Source organism: Nanorana parkeri, unplaced genomic scaffold, assembly GCF_000935625.1.
Source record: "Nanorana parkeri isolate BGI_ZX_2015 unplaced genomic scaffold, ASM93562v1 scaffold699, whole genome shotgun sequence".
Taxonomy (NCBI): domain Eukaryota; kingdom Metazoa; phylum Chordata; class Amphibia; order Anura; family Dicroglossidae; genus Nanorana; species Nanorana parkeri.
In genome coordinates, this window is record NW_017306967.1 from 97024 (window position 1) to 118142 (window position 21119).

The following is a 21119-nucleotide window of genomic DNA, read 5'->3' on the forward strand; positions in this document are numbered from 1 at the left end:
CCCCCCGGTATACTTGCATAGAGGTACAGCTGTACAAAGCTGGATGAAAACATTTTGTGTCCAGGAGCTTACATCCATACCTTTATACAAGTATATACTCGGAGCAGGGTTTACCGTGTTTACCGGTGTAAAGCCACAGACTTTCATTGATTTGTACAAGCCGGCTGTACGCAAAACCTGTGGCTCCAGGGTGCACAGATCTGACCATTTCTTCACAGTGTATGGACCTCTGCACCCGGGTGAATGAGCCCTAATATAGCAGGATCATGCAGCTGTACCTCCAGTAATGCTGTGTACCTCATTCAATGTAACGAGCAACCATGGATGTTGCACTGGTGAATCACAACAGAAATTACAAAAAAAATAATCAATCTACATAGACAGACCATAATAAACAGAAGAAAGATTTTCAAGGAAGATGATTACTTCACACCTATGGGACATCATCTCCCACATCCAAGCTAGTTCCCATGATAAACTACAATCTCAATACAAATTACTAAACTAAATGTGAGATTTTAGTCCATCACGGGAGTGAGCTCGGAGCGGTGGCTACTTTACAACACACAGAGAGACCATGGTCTGGTTGTGGGAGATGATGTCCCATAGGTGTGAAGTAATAATTTTCCTTGACACTCGTTGAAGAGTGCAACCTCACACGCAGATATGTGCCTGTCCTGGAATTAGCACTATTCCAAATCTCATGAGTAAAGCTGCTAGTGCTAATGAAGAGGCTCATTTCAAGAAAGAAATCCATGAACCATCGCACTCCTAACCGCTTAGCTCCAAAAGTGATCGGATGGGTGCAGCGGTAGTCGACAGATGGCAACCGTCATATAACAGTAGAGACAGGGACACCGGCACTCCAATATAAACGTGAAAGTCTTATTTATTGCAGGGATGCAACATATCACATAGATGCAACGACCGTTTCGGGGTCACGCAGGATCCCCTTCCTCAAGCAGTGACATGTGGCCAAGGATCTGACAGTTTTCCTTTGAAGCTGCGCTTAAATATCTCAAGTTCTGTCAAAGTGGATGTCTGTGTATAGTTATTGATAGCTTCTTGAGTATGAATGGCTTCCTTAAAGGAGAACTATAAGGTGAGTGCTTTTCACTCACCTAATAGTTCTAGCCGACCTGTGACAATGAGACTGTCATAGGTCGGCTCAGTAGATCGGGAGGTGAGCGAACACATACCGGGTTTGCTCGCCTCTCGATCCTGTCACGGCTCTCTTCCGTGACAGGGGGAGGGGCTGGATTCCCCTCTCCCCGCTCCGATCTGCCAGCGCTGACTGGCGGAATGGACGGGGAGGGGGCGGGTACAGCTGGCTCTGCCTCTAGATAGGCAGAGCCAGCTGTCACTCACGCAGCTGGGCGGATCCCGTCATCTACGTCGGGCTCCGCTCCGGCTGTGGCGTCTCAGTATACTGAGCTTAGGGTAACAGGAGGACGCTAGTTTGTGTCCTCCCGTTACCCTAAGGAGAACTATGGGGAAAAACACTGACCCCATAGTTCTCCTTTAACTATTGTTATGTTAAAGCCCATCTAACAGGGTTATTCACAAAAGGGTGAAGAGTTTGGAGAAGACAGGAGAAGTGAACAATCTAGGCCAGGGGCGCCCACAATTTTTCGTTCAGAGATCCACTTTTCAAATGACAAGCTCAATGAGATCTACCAACGAAAAAAACACCTCCATTCAGGTGGGGAGGGGGGGGAGCATGGCGGTGCATTGAAGTCAATGGCACCGCTGCCACGGCCCTCACCCGCAGTGCGATCGCCCCCACCCAGAATGCAGGCACATTAGTGCCTGCGTTCTGATCCAGTGCGATTGACCGTTTAAAATATTGCATAGCTGTAGCTAGCTCCTTTTACACCCGAGGCAAGAAAAAACCGTGCCCCCCCCCCCCCCCCCACCCCGGGGACCGCAGGCCTTCAGGGAAATATTAGGGGTCTAAACAGCCCCCTGATATTTCCCTTTTTAAAATAGAAAAAGAAATTGGTGGACACAAAGTCCTCAATCTCTTTTTTTGCAGCCTCTGTTCTAAATGAATGGAAAGAACAGAGGCTTCGCATGCATTCAGAAACTATTTACTATCATCCAGTTCCTGAATGGGGAGGAGCCTCTGTACAGAGTGCTTCTCCCCATTGAGAATCTCATGAATGAACAGGAAGTGATGTAAATCACGTCCTGTTCATTCATAACTGAGGACACATAGTACTATGTGTCCCCAGTTATTTACAAACACTGGAGTGATCAGCTGATTGCTCCAGTGTTTGTCCTGCACAGAGGATTGGTACATATCATATGTACCGATCCTCTGCCGCTCGGCCACGCACACGGGGGCTCAGCTTCTCCTCTGGATCTCCGCTGCTCTCCCGGGCAGAGGCAGCGGGGGATCCGAGGAGAAGTAAGGAAAGCACTAATCCTGCGGGGGACGTAGCCGCTGTCACAGCAGCATGTGCGGTGAGGAGAGAGAGAGTCACCGGCTGTCAGATTCAGGCCGAGCAGCTCTCTCTCGCTCTCCTCACCGCCCGGCGTGCTGCTGTGATAGCGGCTCCGCCCTCCGCCGCTGCCTGCAGCGACTCATTCACTTCTCGGATGCAGATGGGGGAGAGCAGCGGGGATCCAGAGAAGCCCCACGGCAGGAGGACAGGACATCGCTTTGCGATCAACTGGTAGATCGCTATCGACCTAATCGGCACCCCTGATCTAGGCCAACATAGCTGATTTGGAAAAATTCCCCAATTTAGCTCCCTTTCCACTTTAGCTATGTTGTCCTAGATTGTTCACTTCTCCTCCCTTCTCCAAACTCTTCACCCCTTTGTGAATAACCCTGTAAAAGCTTTGAAACCCCCCTCCACCCACACAGCTCTCTAGCAATCCCTACATATCTCTACTTTAAAATCTGACAGCAACGCCAATAAAAAAATTAAAAAAATTCCATCCAATCGATAAAAGAGGGATAATGTCATTGTATCTGGCAGACATCTTGGATATCAGACATCTGAAATTTAGGTTGATTATTACACAGTTTTCACAGCTGCTATCTAGGGAGTGCTAGAGAGTTGTCACAGTACAGAGGGACTAATAAAGAGCTCTCAACAGCCTCTAGGCACAGGCATTGCTAGATTGGCTGGCAGGAGAATAGCAAAGGTCACTTTAAGTTCCAAAAAAGCAATCCAAGTTGCTAAAGTCATGTTCCCACTATTGTCTGTGCTCTTTGTCTGTGTGAGAATCATGTCTACTGTATTACGCTATGATCAGTATATTGAGACATTTGTTCTCACCAGCCCCTGGGACATGATGCAAAATTCAAACGAGGGCCCCATGATATAATACGGACGGATAGTAATGATAACTTGATGTACAAAGAAGCTCTAATAATGAATTATCCTGCTTCCAGATTTTGCCTCTTTACAATTCCCTGTCGTTTTGCAGCATGAATCATTTTGATACATTTAGGTAATTAGTTACTCTTCCTGATTATTAGCAGCCTGTCAAATAAGCCTGGAAGTTTATGTCTGATTGATTGCAGAACTCTGCCTGAGGTCACAGTGATAATGGAGCTTTTTGCTTTTCTTGCAGTTGATTTCATAGGTGGCTTTGACTCCTATGGCTACCAGGGTCCTCAGAAGACATCTCACTTACAGCTGCAGCCCATGTATATGTAAGTATTTCATTTTCATGCATGCTGTGAGAGACAGTTATTAAAAGTCTACTTCTGCAAAAGGATTAAAAAAATTAAACACATTCACATCTCGCTCTGTTCTGACCTGAGGCTACCATCCAATATTAAGCCAGATATTTCTCTCCTCACTTCACAGTGTAATGATTTTTGGAAATGCTGTCTGCTTAATATGGACTCTTTCCATATCCTCTAATGGTTTTTCTCTTAAATCTGTTAAACGAAACATCTAACATATAGTTATATTAATTTTCTCTTTTAGAGTGACATTCAAATGTTCTTATCTGATGTGATTAACCTGTGAAAGAAGGATGCTAGCGCCAATATTTTAAAATAAGAAGAAAAAAAAAATTTTCTATTAATTTTTTCCGTTTTACCCCTTTTTCCCTAAAGCTATAAGAAAAACGCTCCAGGAGAAATTTTGCAATCTTGCTGGCAGTGTTAAAACAGGCGTGAGACAGATGATTAGATATAATTACTATAGGATCACAGGTTGTAAAGTTTGAGCCTGACCACTTCTCCTTTGTGTGTGTGTTTGTGTGTGTGTGTGTTTGGGTGAAAATCACTCTCAGATATTTGCATTATTGTCTCTGCACACCTGATGCAGTTGTCTGCCCTGGACTGAATGTACAGAGGTTGCAAATATACAAACTTCCTACTGGATTTGCACTACAAGTGCCTTGATTGATTCTTTTTGTAACCTGCTTGATAAATGCCCCACTGTGTATCAAGCATTTTGTAGACTTGCTTGCTCTTATTTTCACACACATTTCCATGCACTCATTTTTGCTGGTGATTGCATTGTTGCAGCATGAATGGTGCCCATCACCATTCATGCTGCAACAATTGTGATGGGCACCATTCAGTAAAGCATACAGGAGCCAACTGAAATGTTTTTTGTTGCTTTTAGAATTGGCCTCTAAAAAGTAATCCATGGTGGATCACTTTTCAGAGGGCAGTATAGCAGCATCTGCCTGGCATTTAGGGGGTAAACCTGTTGCCTCCCGAATGTGTTTTTTTTCTCCTGGAGCTACATGGAGCTACCACACTGCAACCGCGCTTGCCATGGAGTTGTAGCACACCATTGACCACATCAGGTTTTGCAGCATTGGCAATGTATATAGTACTGTCCGGTTGCAATTCTGACTTTGCAACTGGTAATAACATGGATCAGCTGCCTGTTCTTACCACCCCTTTGCTGTATGTGTAAACAAGGCCTTAAGTCAGTGCTGTTCACATTACCGCAGCTGCTTAGCAGCACAGCAGAAATTATACTGCACTTTGCATTTGACATGTGGTGCCATTTGTCAAACACAACCATAGAGGTGAATAGAACTGGGTAATTCAATGAAAACCCCCTTGGGATGTCAAAAAAAGTCATTCAGGAAGCAGTATTATTGCCCCCTAAATGCCAGGCAGTCTCTGCTCTAGTGCCCTGTAAAAAAAAGAACCACCGCTGATTGCTTTTTAGGGTCTGGGGCATGTGTAAACCAAGCCTAGGTGTGTGATATCCAATCACTGCTTTCACATGGCTATGTAGGTTCTTTTTTGCTAACACAAAAGCATCCATCATTGAATATCACACACAGAATAAAATTTCTAGGAGAAATAAAAACGATAATTTACATTTTCATTTATATATTATATAGATAAGATAAGAAATAAAAATAATGCCAAACGAAAGCCAAAAGTATGTTAAATAAAATTCAGTTACAAATCCACTGGGTATAGAAAAATCATTATCATGAACCAACATGAAACTTCAGAACAAAGCAACTTTTTAACTTTTATGCTTGCCTCTGCAGTAGTTTATACTCATGTTCACTTCAATCTAATGCCTTTACTTTCACCACAAAAAGCAAAGGGAAATCCCAAGTAGTTCCAGGAATAGAGTTGCATGCAGCTCATACATCTTCATCTCCCACATATCAACACTGGTGCTAGGCTATTAGCTGTTTAGGTCACCAGCAGTGTCACATTTGGGTGTAGAGAAGGACCTCAGTCCTGTGTAAGCTCCAACCAGGATCAATTTAAAACTTAGGGCTTTTTGTCTTCGTTACCAGCAGCAAAAGGGTTGATTTACTAAAGGAAAATGGGCTCTTCACTTTGCAAGAGATTTTGCACTTTGCAGGGGAAGTTTTCCTCAGCGGTGAAATTTCATTTTGCTAAGAATACCCAATCATCTGCAAGGAAAATAAAACAAACAGTATTTGTGCTTGCAAATGATTGGATGATGGATGTCAGCAGAGCTTCACCTCATTCACTAAAATTAGGAAAAATACTCCTGCAAAGTGCTAATTCCTTTGCAAAGTAAACAGCATATTTGCCATTAGTAAATCAACCCCAAAGTGTCACTGCACTGCAGGGGCAAACACAGGTTCACTTTAAAACAAACCATGGGTCTGTTTTGTAAAAACTGAATATTTGCTAAAAAAAACAAAACATATATTATCTCATTATCTAACTAATTAAGTAACGTAAAAGATCTTCCCCTTGTCTTACGGAAGTACAAAACCATTTTGAAAAATGTTATCATGTTATCTGTTATCTTTTGTCACTCTTGTGACCAGGCACTGACTGATAAAGTACTATAGTTATGTCATCTCACATTAGGGGGCTGTTTGTGCAAATGGGATTGAAGATAGTTACTATGTGAATAGAAAGTGAATAGGAAAGTCACTATATGCATATTTATAGATGTGTCCATATCTGAGCGAAGAGACAGAGAGGCTGATACTACAATAATCAAAGGTTTGAAAAAAGTTGAATAACGACATAGCACTGCTTTTATGTCAATGGCTTTGCCAAAGGTTCATTTTGAACCCTTTCATTTTGAAATCCCTTTCAGGTTCTGTAATACCTTTCTTTTTTTAAATATTTAATCTTTATTTTTACAAAATTTTTAAACAAATTTTAACATTCCATGTATTGCATGTTTACAACAATAATTACATTACAAACAAAATACAATAAACTCAAACCTACACAACACAAAAAAGCAAAGGGTAGAGGGAGAAAAACACCCAAAAATAAAAAGGGAAAAGGAGACTCTCACATTATATAAGCTGGAATGGAATCTTTAAATACATTAGATATCTCCGACGTCACATTTACCATAACGTCTTGTTTATTTTTTATTTTATCCACAAAATTGGAGTTTTGTCGGGCTTTTAATAATTTAGCCAGATGTTCTGTAATACCTTTCGAGTTGGTAGTTAATACTATTAAATTCTCAACTTTTTTTTTCCATTAATAACTCCAGATCAAATAAATAGACATTGCCCAGCAAAGTTTTTTTTTTGTTTTTTTTTACATTTTCCCTCCAAGCACTTACAATCATCAGGTTTCAAAACTGCTCCAACTCTCTCATCTCGGCTTCTGTAAACTTCCTGTCCAGTACAAAATCACAAGGGATAGAGCTGTCTCCAGTAGCCATCCACCGACTCGCTTGGAGAAGGGAGTAGGTAGCAGTGTAGTCGTTTGCATTGTTGTGCTTGTGTGTTTGTGGAGACACACACAAGAGTGGCTCCATTGGACCCTGCAAGAAAAAGGCGCCACCCTAAAACTGGATATCAGGGCTAGTGCTCGGGGGACCAGCTGATTCTACATTAAGCTAAAACTTGTAAACATCAAGGAACAGTATACATTGTAAGTGATTTCATCAGCATTTTACATAAAAACCTTTTGACTTTAATATCACTTTAACTGAAATCTATTTGTTCCTGAGTTACAACATGCCAACTGCCACATAGTCCTGCATATTTCAAGAATCAGTGTGGGAGGGAACTTCTTAAATAAAACTATAGGCAAAATAAAAAAATGGCATATATAATGTAGTCTTTCAATAACATTAACATAAGGCCTTATGCACATGGGGCTTTTATGTACGTTTATCTGTACAGACCCACAGAGCTTTTATGTGTGTTCATCTGTACAGACCCACCTGGGAGTATGGTTGCAAGAATCTGTAGGCTCTTTGCACAGGAATTCCCGAATGCACATAAAAGCCCCGTGTAATTCTCAGTCTGCCCTGTAACATAGTTTTAATGCCTTTTGATCTTGCCAGTCGATCCATTATATTTTTAATATTTCTTTTTTTTAAATAAATTCTTTTATTTAACAAGTTTTTTTACAAATACAAATAGACATAAACAAAAAGGTTTACACAAGGGGAACCAAGCCCCATCTCAAAGATAGTGGACACAGCCACTGAACATATGGGCGAAGGAGAGGGGGATAGTCTCCTCTCTTTAAATGCCCTCTGCGCCATCTGCCATGTAGGGCCCACCGTCGGGTGTTTCCTCAGCTGTCCAGGGAGAGCATGGGTGTATCAGTGAGGGTAGATGCGGCTGGAGTCGCATGGCAAGGACCTTAGCGAATAGCTTAGTGTCGATATTTAAGAGAGAGATAGGGCGGTAACTTTGTCACAGAGTCGGGTCTTTTTCAGGTTTTGGGATAACCGCGATGTGGGCGGATAGGGCGTCCCTAGGGAGGGAATGGAGTTATCTGACAGAGTTCCAGGCAGCAAGCATCCGTTCATTGAGAATGGCCGGGAATTTCTTGTAATAAGCAAGGGTGAAGCCATCAGGGCCCAGGGCTTTTCCCGTATTGGTCTGCTTGACGGCCAGCTCCAAGGAGGACCTCTCCAAGGAGGACCGTATCTCAGAGGGGAGACAGGGCATATCAGCCTCTTCCAAATACGTCCGGATGCGCCGCTGTCGCGCTGTCGTTGCCGAAGCGGTCCGGGGGGTCGGTAGGTTGTAAAGGGCGGCGTAGTAATCGCGGAACGCGACGGCTATGTCTTCCGAGAGGTGGCAGGTGTTGCCAGAGGGGGCCTTGACTACCGGCACAAAGGTACGAGCCCTTTGTTGACGCAGGGCTTGCGCAAGGGAACGGCTACATTGATTCCCAAATTCATAAAAATGCCGGCGGCATCAGGTAAGATTAGCTTTGGCTCTGTCCATTTCCAATGAGCACAGGGAGTCCCTGGCAGTCCGTAGTTGGGCCAGGACGGTCAGGTCATGTCGTCGCTTATGAAGGAGCTCCAAGGTATGGATCTGTGTAAGGAGCGCGTCCTGCTGTTCAAGCCTTTGCTTTTTTCTATTTCCGGTAGGAGGTCAGGATCCTGAATCAGTCGCCAGTGCTATCCCCTGGATTCTGGTGTATTCAGTGTGAGGGTCAGTAGTATGGCAACATGGTCTGAATACGTAATATTCCCAATCTCAGTGCGGTGCACTAGGGACAGGGAATTGTGTGGAATCAAGAAAAAATCAATGCGCGTGTATGTGTCGTGAACCCGAGAGTGGAAGGAGAAGTCCCTAGTGGTGGGATGCTGAATTCTCCACACGTCGGTTAATTGGTGGGCGTGGAGCAATTTTCGTAGGCGCCGCAGGGTGGAGAAAGGCAAGTGAGAGACCGGGTTGGAGGAGTCGGCTTTGGGGTCCAGGTGCAGGTTAAAATCCCCCCAGACTACCAAGGTGCCCTCCCTGAAGTCGTCAATCGCAGTCAGAACACGCTCTAAGAAGGCAGCCTGTCCCTGGTGGGGTGCATAGACGGTCACCAGCGTAAACCGCTGGAGACCTACCATCCCTTTCACCATGAGCAGTCGACCCTCCTCCCCTGCAGACATGTCCAAAAGCTGCCATGGTACCGAATGGGAGATCAGAACACTGACTCCACGTGATTTCTTATCTGGGGAGTAACTATGGTACCCCACCGGGTATCTGCGGTCTCGAAGCAAAGGGGCCCGTCCCTCCGCGAAATGAGTTTCTTGGAGGAAAGCCACCTGCACTCTCTGGCGGTGCAAATCACCAAGCACCATTTTTCGTTTTTCGGGGATATTGAGGCCTTTCACATTAAGCGATAGGATCTTGAGTAGAGCCATGCTCTTGGTATTACGCGGGTCTGGAGGGGGGAGGGAGGGAGGTGTGTGCCTAAGGAGGGAAGGGGGGGAGGAAAGGTGTAGGTCAGGCAGGAGGGGGGGAGTGGGTCACAGGTGAAAATCGAGCAGGAAGGGTGGGCGTAGCTAGACTACGAGGAGGTTGTTTTACCCAAATGTGGGAAAGGGCAGAAAAGAGAGGAAGGGGAGGGGCTAAAGTGTGAACCGAGGTTCAATGTCCCAATGGCCTATTAGGCACTTTCGGGACAAACTAAGTGGGGAAACGAGTCTGCACTTCAGGCAGAGTGGTGCTCCGTGGGGGCACCACGACATGTTCATCAAACTAATACAACAACAGCAGCAATATATAACGGTAACATTGCACAATCAACAGGCTAAAATCAATACCTATAACATAACATACAGTCCCTAGGTATGGCGGTCAAGACGCCTCTGGAGTCCGATGCAAGGGCCCGCCCCCCAATCGGGACGAGGTGTTGCGTAAGGGGTGATCCCCTCCGGAGCCCCCCTCCGGAACTCCGTAAGGAGGCCCAGAGGCAAAACCGCCAGGGGGGTTCACAAGAGGGGGACACCCCCAGGAGCCCTCGGTTAGGGACCTCCCTTATGTCCCCAAGTGCGGGCGGTCCCACACACCGGGATCAGTATAGAGATAACTCGTCTGCACACAAGCATAACACATTTGCGGCAATAATAAACAGACATGCTACGGTGGCCCGAACCGCATAGCTCCTCACCCAAGGTCCAGTAGGGGGGAATTACCTACTCAGTGAACCGGTGTAGCGGTTCACTTACCTAACCAAGCTGACCCCGGGGGAGGGGGGACCCTGCGGATGACAAGCGGGGTCTCGGATGTCCGGGGCGAGTGGGTGGCCGGCAAAGTGAGGTTGGGGTCGACAAGGTCTTAAGAGCCAGAGGCTGGGTAGAGGGGGTAGACACCGCAGTTCGTTTCTCCAGGGACCAAAGGGGGACATAGAGCAGAAGGGAAGAAGGGCAGGTCCGCAGCGCAGACGTAAGCATGAGTGTTTGGCTGGGGGATACATGGAGCTATCTCACCCCGTTCAGGATTCCGATGCTTCCAGCACGTCTTCGACTGGTCGGGCAGGATTCTCGCGGGAAGAAGAGCGACGGGCCCGTCGGGTTCTGTGAGGTCTCGGTGCTGCGGCCTGATCCTCCGAGAAGTGGGCTAACCAGTCTGGCAGTTGTACTGTGGGGATTCCGAGGAGCTCACACACGGCCGGGACATCTGCCCGGGAGCGGACCAGAAACGTGGAGCAGCCTTTGCGGACGTGTAGACGTATAGGGTACCCCCAACGGTAGATGGCCCCCGCCCGCCGAATCTCTTCCAGAAGAGGCCGCATGAGGGCTCAGCGGCGGAGGGTATTACGGGAGATGTCCGGCAAAATCTGCCTGGGGGCCCCGTCGAACTCCACGGGACGTTTCAGCCAGGCCTGGCGCAGAACCTCCTCTTTCACGGTGTAACAGTGGAGTCGGCACAGAACGTCTCGTGGACGGGAAACATCTGTCGATGGAGGGCCAGCCGTTCGGTGCACCCTGTCAATCAAGATGGATTCTGGTGTGGAATCAGGCAGCAGCGAGCCAAAGACGGCCTGTATCGAGGAATGGAGATCCGCTGGCAGGGTCGCCTCAGGAAGCCCTCGGATCCGGATGTTCTGGCGTCGGTTGCGGTCTTCCAGGTCCTCCATTTGTATTTGGAGGGCCGCAAGCTGGTAGGAAGGTCCCGATTGGGCCTGCTCGAGGCGCTGGACCCTGGCTTCCATCGCTGCACAAGATGCCGAGACCGCGGAGACTTCCACGGATACCGCCTGCACCTCCTGGCACATTTTATGTAGGTCACGTTGGAGCGCTGTCTCCACTCTCGTGACCAGGGCCTTTGTAGGTAGGTATTGTAGGAGGGCTCGGAACTCTCGCGGTATATCCGATGGCGGGTTGCAGGCTTGGTAGTGATCGCCATCCGTGGAGTCTGACTCATACAGCCGCGGTGATCGTGAGCCTGGACGTCGGTCAATGTTGCCAGGTGAGGGAGAGCGTTCTGTGCCTTGTGTTGTGGATGGCTGTCCGGCATCCGGCGCCATATTGGATTGTCCCCGGCTGCGGGTCCTGGTCTGTGTAGAGGAGAAATATCGCTGCAAGGACGGGGTATTCCGTTGCGACGGGGTGCCGCCATCCTTCCTGCGTTGAGACATGGTCGTGCAGGGCTGTATGGGGTGGTATAAGTGCCCTTAGGTCGTCTGTAAGTCGGGTGGACCACGGAGCGCTCAAGCCTTGCGACCTACTCCGCCATTAGCAGGACACGCCCCCCTTGAATATTTCTAAAAGGGTGACAACTAGACATGTGCACTGCCAAAATAAAATTCGTTTTGATTCCGATTTTGTGTTATTTTGTTTTTCGGGATTCGGGTGTGAAAGTCAATTCGGATTAGGTATTCGGACGAAATTCGTTAGCAGTAGTTCGTTCGAACGCTCGTTTCATTTTCATTTCTTATTCGTTTCGTTCATTCGTTCGTTCGTATGCAGCAAAGTGACATTTGAGGGGGAAAAAAATGGTTTTTCTCCTTCTCTAATGTCACCATGCTCCAATGAACGAACAAACTAAACGAATAAGAAACGAAAACGAAATTAACATTCGAAGAAACTACCGCTAACGAATTTCGGAAACAGAAATTCGGATTTGTTTGCATTCGCTATATCTGTAATTCGGAATTCGGATACATCCGGATGTCCGAATTTCCGAAAATTTTTCCGAATTTCGATTCGGAACGAAACGAATCGCACATGTCTAGTGACAATACTGTTCATTTTAAAGTGAAATCACACAGTAGTAGTAGTAGAAGGGACAGACAAATTAAAGCCAAAATTAAGCAGTTATAACAACAGCTTATTTTTCTTTTTGAAAAAAAAATGATGTATGAAACGTAATGAATCAAAGCTGACAGTTGTAAGCACCAGTGTCGAAAAATAGCAGATCTATTGGCAGGAAAAACAGGTAATAAAACTATGCTACAGGGGGTACTCCGGAAAACAAATACTGTACTTCGGTTTCAATGTTTTTGATGGACTGCATCAAATATGTAATTTGTGATGTTGCCTTTAGTTCCTTTTTAATGCCTCACTCTAGGCACCATCCTTTGTACACCATTGTAGCCCCTCACAGACCTTTCAGTCACGGACCTTTCAGTTATGTTCTTTCTGTGATGACACTGCAGAAGCGGTACCATCACTGGCTGTGCTTTGTGAATGGAAAAAGGTCTGTTAAATCTCCATCGATGATCTCAGCGATTGGCAGAAAGTGCAGCAGGAGCTGTACTATCCAGGAGGACTAAAAGGAGGATGCTTTTTACACGTTTGCAGCAAGAAGACTTTGCATAACTGAAAGGAAGATGTGAATGGCATATGGGACTACAGTAATATGAAAAGGATGGTGCCTGTAGTAAGGCTTTAAAGCAGAACTGAAGCCAAAACTTTTTTTAGTTTTGGATAGAGTAGGAGGGTTATAACCCCTTTCAGCTTTTTTGCCATTAGGAATATTTCCTGATACTTCCTGTTTAATAGTTACAGCAGCAAGTGAGAGGAAATCTCTACAAATAGGGGGACATCCCTGGTGATCAGTAAGGATACCAAAAATAGTATCCCCATTGGAAGATTTCAAACCTATTCCTGTTCTGATGACAAAACTCATATTTGGGATTTTCTTTCACTTTCAATGATAACCGTCACCAGGACAAATTGGGGGAGTGATATGGGGCTACAGACATCAAAAAAAACCTGACAGATGTTCTAATCCCTCTCCACTCTATCCAAAACTAAAAAAAAAAAAAAAGTTGGGCTTCAGTTGTACTTTAAGGGGTTGATTTATAAACAATTTGAGAATGCATATATCAGTGAATGTTTATCCTGTGTGAATCTATGCACAAAAGAACATTCTTTAGTTTTTTTACATTACATTGTAATGTTCTGATTGTAATGCCACATTATGACCACTAGATTATGCTACAGGATCATAGGAAATAAAATAAGTATTTGTTTTCTAAGCTCCCGAGCTCCAACTGGTGGCCATAATGTGATTTTACAGTCAGAACATTTGAATGTAATAACAATTGTAATGGGAAAAACAACAGAATGCTCCTTTGTGCATATGATCACACAGGCTGAATGTCACAGATAACTGCAGGGTGCACAGCCCTGTTTAGTAATACTTCTCTAAAATAATCTTTTAGATCACTTAAAGATGTTTTATCTGCATTACTTACATTTGCACTGTTTATAAATAAACAGTATTTTATAATTAATTTCCTTATATGTATCTTGTATTCAGGACCCCTCTAAATTTGTGAGCTGATAGAGGAGTAAATACTTAGGTGAGTAATGTAAATTGCTTGTTATTTTAGAAGGTACAATTTTATTATCAATTTCTGTTTTTATCATTTTTTTAAATTGAATGGCTGCCTACAAATGTGCAGCTATACTAATCACAGATGCTCTTCCCCACCATGTGAACAGTAAATGGCACATCTAACATTTATTCATTTTTATAAAATATAGGCAGAATCTCATTAGGGCAGCGGCAGGTGTGGGGGGTGACAGAGGGGCAGCCACAGCATCCCAGGTTGCTAAAAGCTCCTAGTAACCTGCGATGCTCTGCCCAGCTCACTGATGTCATCGGCTGGCAGGGCACTGAGCAGGACACTTTGGCTGGTGTCCAGCCAAGTTCCTGGCAACCAGTGATGTCAACGAGCTGGGCAGGACTGGACAGCACGGCTCTAACACAACCGCCTGTCGCATCCACCACAAAGCACCTTCCCCCATCACTAACAGCAGCACCCATGGCCAAGCGCTATCAGCATCGAATGCCGCCCATTCCCCCCAGCACTATAGGGTAGGGTCAGCCCTGGATCTCACAATAAATATTTACAACTATGTGGTTCTATAAAAGATATAAGATAGCAAACCTTCACTTTTTGAGTCCTGGACCACTTTGAAGTGAACCTGTCAGGTGCAGAAAGATGATTCAACAGAATTCTTAAAGTGTAGGCATGGGTTATGCTTAATACCTGGATCAGGAGCAAAGCCCCACTATTTAGTGGGATCTAGGCAGTATCAGACTGACTTACTCAAGACCCACCAGAGGAAATACATTTGAGGGATCACCCTTATTTAAACCCCTGGCTTTGGGTTAATGAACGGTGTGGATTAATGAAAATAGGCAAGTTAAAAGACTCTGTAACTAGGGGGAAGGAGCACAAACTGCTGCAAGTATGAGGTACAGGCACTTAAAGTAGGTAAGCAACCACATCAGATCTCTCTACCACTTGGCATATACCACTTATCCAGTGCAGTGCTCAGTCTTCCAGAAATCCTCAGTCTTCTCTAACACCAAATGTCCAATAATCCACAAGTCATCTTTCAGCTCCCCACAGCTATCATTCAGTTCAGACTGCCTCCCGGTCCTTTCTCAAAAACGTCTTCAGCTAGAAACAACAGTGAAGGGAGAAATCTACATGCAACTAAAAAGTGATTAAAGTGGTTAAAAGCGTAAAATTGCTCATCACAATTAGAACACCTGACACGGCTTTTGGCTTCTGATTTCTTCAAGGGCTTTCTTCCCTTGATGACGCTGAAATATCCTTGAAGCTGAAAGGTGAAACCAGTAATATTATATGGGACATATTGGTTTGTCTGAAGTAATGAAAAACTTTTTACCATGTTGCCATCTCTTGGGGACATATTTAAATGTTTGCAGAGCTATTCATCCTGCAAAACTACATTAATTCTGTGCGAATGGGACAAAAATTAATGTTACTAGAATATTTTCTTTCCAGGTCACATGTAATCCATTCATAAGACTAGAGTGAATCAGGAAAATACTGTATTATGTCCACTAGATCTAGCTGATGATTATAGGAAATAAGTAGTTCTTTCATGATCCTCAGCTCCACCTAGTAGACATAATGTGGAATTCTCCTGATTCACTGTAATCTTATAAATAGATTACATTTGACTTGGAAAGAAAATGTACTAATAACAATCATGTTTGCCCAATTTGCACAGAACAAATGTACATGGGGTTTTGTAGAATGAATGGCTCTGGAATTTTTTTTCATAACTACTCCCTAAAATGTAACACACATCATTATGTTTAAAAATCAATCATTTGCAGTCATTTTTTAAATATCTTTTTCCAGCATTAAAGAAAAAGGCGATTTTGGTCACAAATGTACGGTTTTGCAACCCAGTTATAATACAGCCGTAGTTCTGTGTATAAATATTCTGCAGGTGAAAGTCTGGTGTTGTGCTGGGAAATGGTGGATGTTTTCCCCTAATTGTCTTGCAGCAGAAGCTACATAATAATGTTCAGGTAAACCTAAACCCTTTCGATGCCAATTATAAACTTTCTAGAATAGTGATGAGCCAATTGACCTTAATGGTGTGATTCTCTGCAGATCAGACAACTTTACATGCAAATATTCAGGAGAATCTCAAAGTGATGAACTGGTGATTCTCCTGATTCAGTCATTCTTATTACTGAGTTATAAATAATGCACATATTGGAAAAGGTACCAAGAACACAAGCACTTGTTTTTCAATTTGCACATTTTATCAATGTTTCTCATATAATCAGAACTCAAAATAACAATTCCTATTTCTGCTTGCTCATCTACAATAGCTAAAGTCTTTGATTAAGAAAAAGCATGAGTTTATATCACAGGTTTTTTGGGGGGGGTTTGTTTATTTGTGTGTGTTTCCTGTATTAGTGTAGAAAGCATACACAGTGCTAAACCAACTTGTGCCAAATCCTGGTCTAGTTTAAAATAACAGTTCTACAAGTGAAACGCTATTTGTTTAAAGAATGTAAAATATAAATAATTAGAGGAAACATCTCATGAAAGAAACACAGAGGCTGCCATTGCAGACTCCCTTTTAAAACTGATTGTTGTCTGCCTGGATCAAGTATACCTGTCAGAAGAATTATGCAGTCAGAACTCAGGAAAGCTTACTACTTATCATTTTCAGTAATGGCAGCCTACATATTTCTCTTATTTCTCTCAGTACAGGTTTCCTTTAAGATGCAAATACCATTTCAGATGCTTTGGAGGTTGAAATTGTATTTCTGTATTATTTATTATTCATTGAAACTTTAAAATTGAACTCCAGGCAAACATCTAAAAACAAAGATGGAATACACATAAGGAAGCTGTTTGTATTTCTGTCCATTCAGATCTGAGATCTACATAGCCCTGCCAGACAGCACAACCTGTTAGATGACACCACCTGTACAAGGGATACAGTGGATTCAGCTTCCAGCATGCTGATTGGACAGTGAAGGATTAGCAGGAGACTGATGAGATTTCTGTGCACTCTTCTCTCTCTCCTCCAATCTGCATGTTCCTTGTCAGCACATTTGGATGCAGCCCACCTGATTGGCTCCCAGTCATGACTCTTCCTATCCCAGTTTGAGTGCTGCTCAAGGTACTTACACTAGTTGCATCATATTAAACATTACAATGATTTCCTATTGAATATTGAGTCACATTAATGTGTATCTTTCTATCTGCCTGGAGTACAGCTTTAAGTTAATTAACCTGTATTTTGCCCATGCTGAGAAAAGTTTCAATTTACAGAATGGACTTTAAGAATCCTTTACATACTTTCTTCTCCACTGTCCTGATCTTGTGTCAGGCCAAGAAGAGATTGTAATTTGCATTTTTGACTTGCTAATTAAATCAAAGCACTTTGGATTGTCAATTGTCTGTTCAAACACTATGCCCTGCTCTATAGGGAAGCAGTTGGTATGTGTTTTTTCCAGACCCAGAAATACTCTGTTTTTCTCAGGTGGTAGATCATGGTGGCAGGGTGAAATTAGGAGGTACCTGAAGAATGCTTAAAGTTCTATATGTAAAGTGAAAAGGTTAGGCTGCCCAATGGAGAGGTAACTATAGGATATTTATAGTATTTATACTATATATTGTGATATTTTGGGAATTTAGCACATATGGTGAGCGCTTAAGGACCACTCCTGAAGCCGACTTGAACATAAAAAGGACAGTCTTTATTCATCTTCAACACAAATGAAATAGAACAGTTCATGCACTTCTTATAATAATCCGCTTTTCCTCAGCATGTACAGTCCTCAGTAGCTTTCTTTAGCTCCAAGTGTCTCAGCACACCTCTTTGTGATACTCACACTGCTCACCTCTCATGAGCACTCACACTGCTCTCTCAGCAGAGTGTCCAACAGGTCCCTTGGGTCACCAACCTTCCTGACCTCTCCCAGCCTCCCCTGGCTGTTCCACATGAGTCTGCTTGTGGCCGTGTGCCTCCTGCACACACACAAATCCCCTGAGCTCTGGTCCAGACTCCTAATGAGGCTGCTCTCAGCCACCTTATCTGCCCAGGCTTGTCATTAGCAACACCTGGTCCCAGGAATGGAGATTTCATCCCACCCAGAGCTCTAAGAGATCTCCAGAGCTCCAGATCCCAGCTACAATTAGGAAAACCCAGAAGAATCTGAAAATCCAGGTTCTTCCTTATAAAATGTTTTACATTCTGGACCCTCTCAGCCCTTCTGGCTGAGAGTCCTAGCTGCCATAATTGCCAAACTACACCGTGGCACTGCCACAATATGTAAAGTTAAAAAGTTAAGCTGCCCAATGGCAGTGAAGCTGAACCTGTCAAGCTTCAACCTCAGTGCTGTGACTACCGCTCAACTAATATTCAGCCTTGGAGTTGAAGAGTGGTCACTGTCAAGGCATACGTAAGGCTGCTTTTCAGACAGGTAAGTATGCTCATGACTGATTTCCTTCAAAGAAGAACTTCAGGGGAAAATGTTATCAAATTGTATCAGTGGGGCTACCACCACACTGCAAGGGTTAAGTGCTCGTTTGTGTCTAGCTGCTAAAAAAAAAAGTTATACTCAACTGATCGTTTGAGCCAGCTTGTTCTTAAACCGGTCCCTAGAGCCTCTCTCCCCCTCATGTGCAGAGGTCTAGGGATCCTTGTGTCATCATGTTCTATACAAGTGTATAGATGTGAGGAAGCTGAGGAACATTACATCTGTGCAGTGGAGAAGAAGGCACGCTTCAGTGACCGGCGAAGCAGGGAGTGGGCTCGGCAGTTCGGGTGAGTAAAACTTGTTATAGTCCCTAGACAAAAAATTTTAGTTAACCCTTGCAGGGTGGGGGTAGCCCCACTGCAAGGGTTAATAAAATGTGTCTTCTTTAAAACGTTTATGTTGCAACCAACTATTGTTATGGTTGTAATTTTGAATGTTAAAAATAAAATGTTTTTGGTGGTCTGTATTTTTCTTGTGTATAACTGGGCATGTCCCTCTAACTTTAAACACCTTTAAACTCTTATGTTTATTTTAAAATTATTGTCATAGTATAATACGTGCAAAAGAAACAACATTATGGGGGATTCTGTCTGTTTTTCAAGTGTGCTCATGACTTCTGTTCTGTTGGTCCTAGGTCAAAGTAACAAAGGCATCAATGTAGAAGTTTAAAGGAGCATTCGCATCAATTGCTTCCTGGAAACATTCCCTTGGATTGTATGAAGAGGACAAGAAAGTATACGTGATTGTATTTTCTTCTCCTTGGATCAGAATGAAGCTAGTTCTCACAATACACAAGTGGATGTATTTGCGGTTGCAAATATTGCAGTCCCAGGAAGATGGAAAACTGTCTTATTACTGGTGCTTTGGTGCCCTCTACTGGAAGTCTCTCTGCTTATCCTTCTTTTTGCACTGGTAGCTCTAACTCAGCCACTTTGAGTTACAATATGATGTTTGCACAGACAGAAATTACATAAAAGAGACTTCGGTGTTATGATCAATCTGGACATCAAAGACTGTGAATTAAACTAAAAGTGCCATAAATGCCGCCTGAGTTTGAGGCAGTGGGACATATTAGGTTTGTTTTGCAGGCAGCCACATCACGTGCCTGTATTTTGCCTTAACCCAGCCAAAATGTGATTGTCAGAGAAGGCAGTTCTGCAAGGAGAGTCACCCCTGAGGACTTGCTGTAGGACTTTGATCACCTTGCAAAGGCTTCTACCATCTGCATCCTCTTTGCTGCTTTGGGGATCTAACTATCTGATTGGACAACACATTTTATAGGAACTCTCTATAGCATCACACCTCCAAACATAATCTAGCAGTTCGGTGGCTCAGAAGTATTGCCTTTAAGTTTATTCTATTAACAAGCTTTCCTAGTTCAGTCAGTATTTGTAAAAGGTTGACAGAGGTGCTATGGCAGTATAGTAATTTATGATGTGGGTATGAAATGCAATCATAGTATATGGCAATAAAACGCCCAAATACCACATTTGTAAATGCCGTATGGCTATTCATGACAAAGCTTCATAATTCAAAATCTTATTAGTTATGCTAGAAAGCCATTAGTCCCGTGATTCTGGACCATTTAGGGGTCCCCTAATGCATGATGCCCAAGGTCTGTTCCATTGCATAGGCAAAGGAGTCACGCATTGCTGTGCAATGTATCCCATAACCTCTTACTCAAATTATTCTAACTTAGGGGCAAAGGTTTTTCTTAATATTCCATAGACCATGCTGAGTAGAAAGCGTCAGAAAAAAAAAGGCTGCTCTTTTGTCATTGTTTTTATCTTTTGCCACTGTTAGTGTTTTTTATGTGACTTGTCTTTTACAAAATAAAGTGGACATCTACAGATTTCTATAGAAAATCAATTAAACGTTTATTTAGTATGAATATTTTATACTTACGTTTAATGTATAATATGGTGTATGTACTTTTTTCATGGTATAAGGAAAAAGGTTTCTTTTGTGAATATTTGGAACTTTGTGATGTCTGGGGAATTTGTTAGTATATTAAAAATGCATATTTTATCTTCCTGTAACCCTGTGATTATAAAAAGAAATGAACATTAGCTGACAAAAAAAATATCCTGTTTCAGGAAATTACTATTCCATTGTATTATGAACGGCTGAAAATAGATACCTTGTTTTTTTAACTTTGTCGATAAATAATATCCCTTTAAATATTTAGCTGCGAAATTGTTTTCTACCTTCTGCAAGGAAAAATGGCTCATAAAAGTAAGAAATAGAAAAAATGGAAAGGGAAAAGTATATGATATATTTGGTATTCCTACACTCAGTATTACCCATTAAGTCGGTTAGGCTTCTCGCTTTAAAAGGCGTGTTCTGTAAAATGGGAAGAAAGACAAAGTGGTTCTGCCTATAGCAACTAGTCAGATTCCAGCTTTCAAATATGTTGTGTAGTATTGAAATGAAAGGTAAACCCTGATTGGTTGCTATGAAAAGCAAATCAACATTCTCATTCCTCCACCTACAGAACACAAATGTTAGTCTTTGCTGAAAAAAAAAATGACGGTGCTTTAAACAGTTATTTGTATTACTGGGTGTTCTTACTTAAAGAAGAACACTGGGATAATAATATCTTAACCCTTGCAGTAGGACTACACCAGCACTGCAAGGGTTAAGTGCTTGTTTTGTTTAGGGAGCTAAATTAACTATACTCACCC

General features: G+C 43.3%; 1 long non-coding RNA gene across 1 annotated transcript; it reads left to right on the forward strand.

The window, feature by feature from the left end:
- Positions 1–3588: 3588 nt before the first annotated feature.
- On the forward strand, positions 3589–19799 carry LOC108792920. Its single transcript, XR_001941608.1, has 3 exons — positions 3589–3670; positions 13921–13963; positions 19070–19799. It is a non-coding gene; the product is annotated as an uncharacterized LOC108792920 (long non-coding RNA).
- The last annotated feature ends 1320 nt before the right edge of the window (positions 19800–21119 follow it).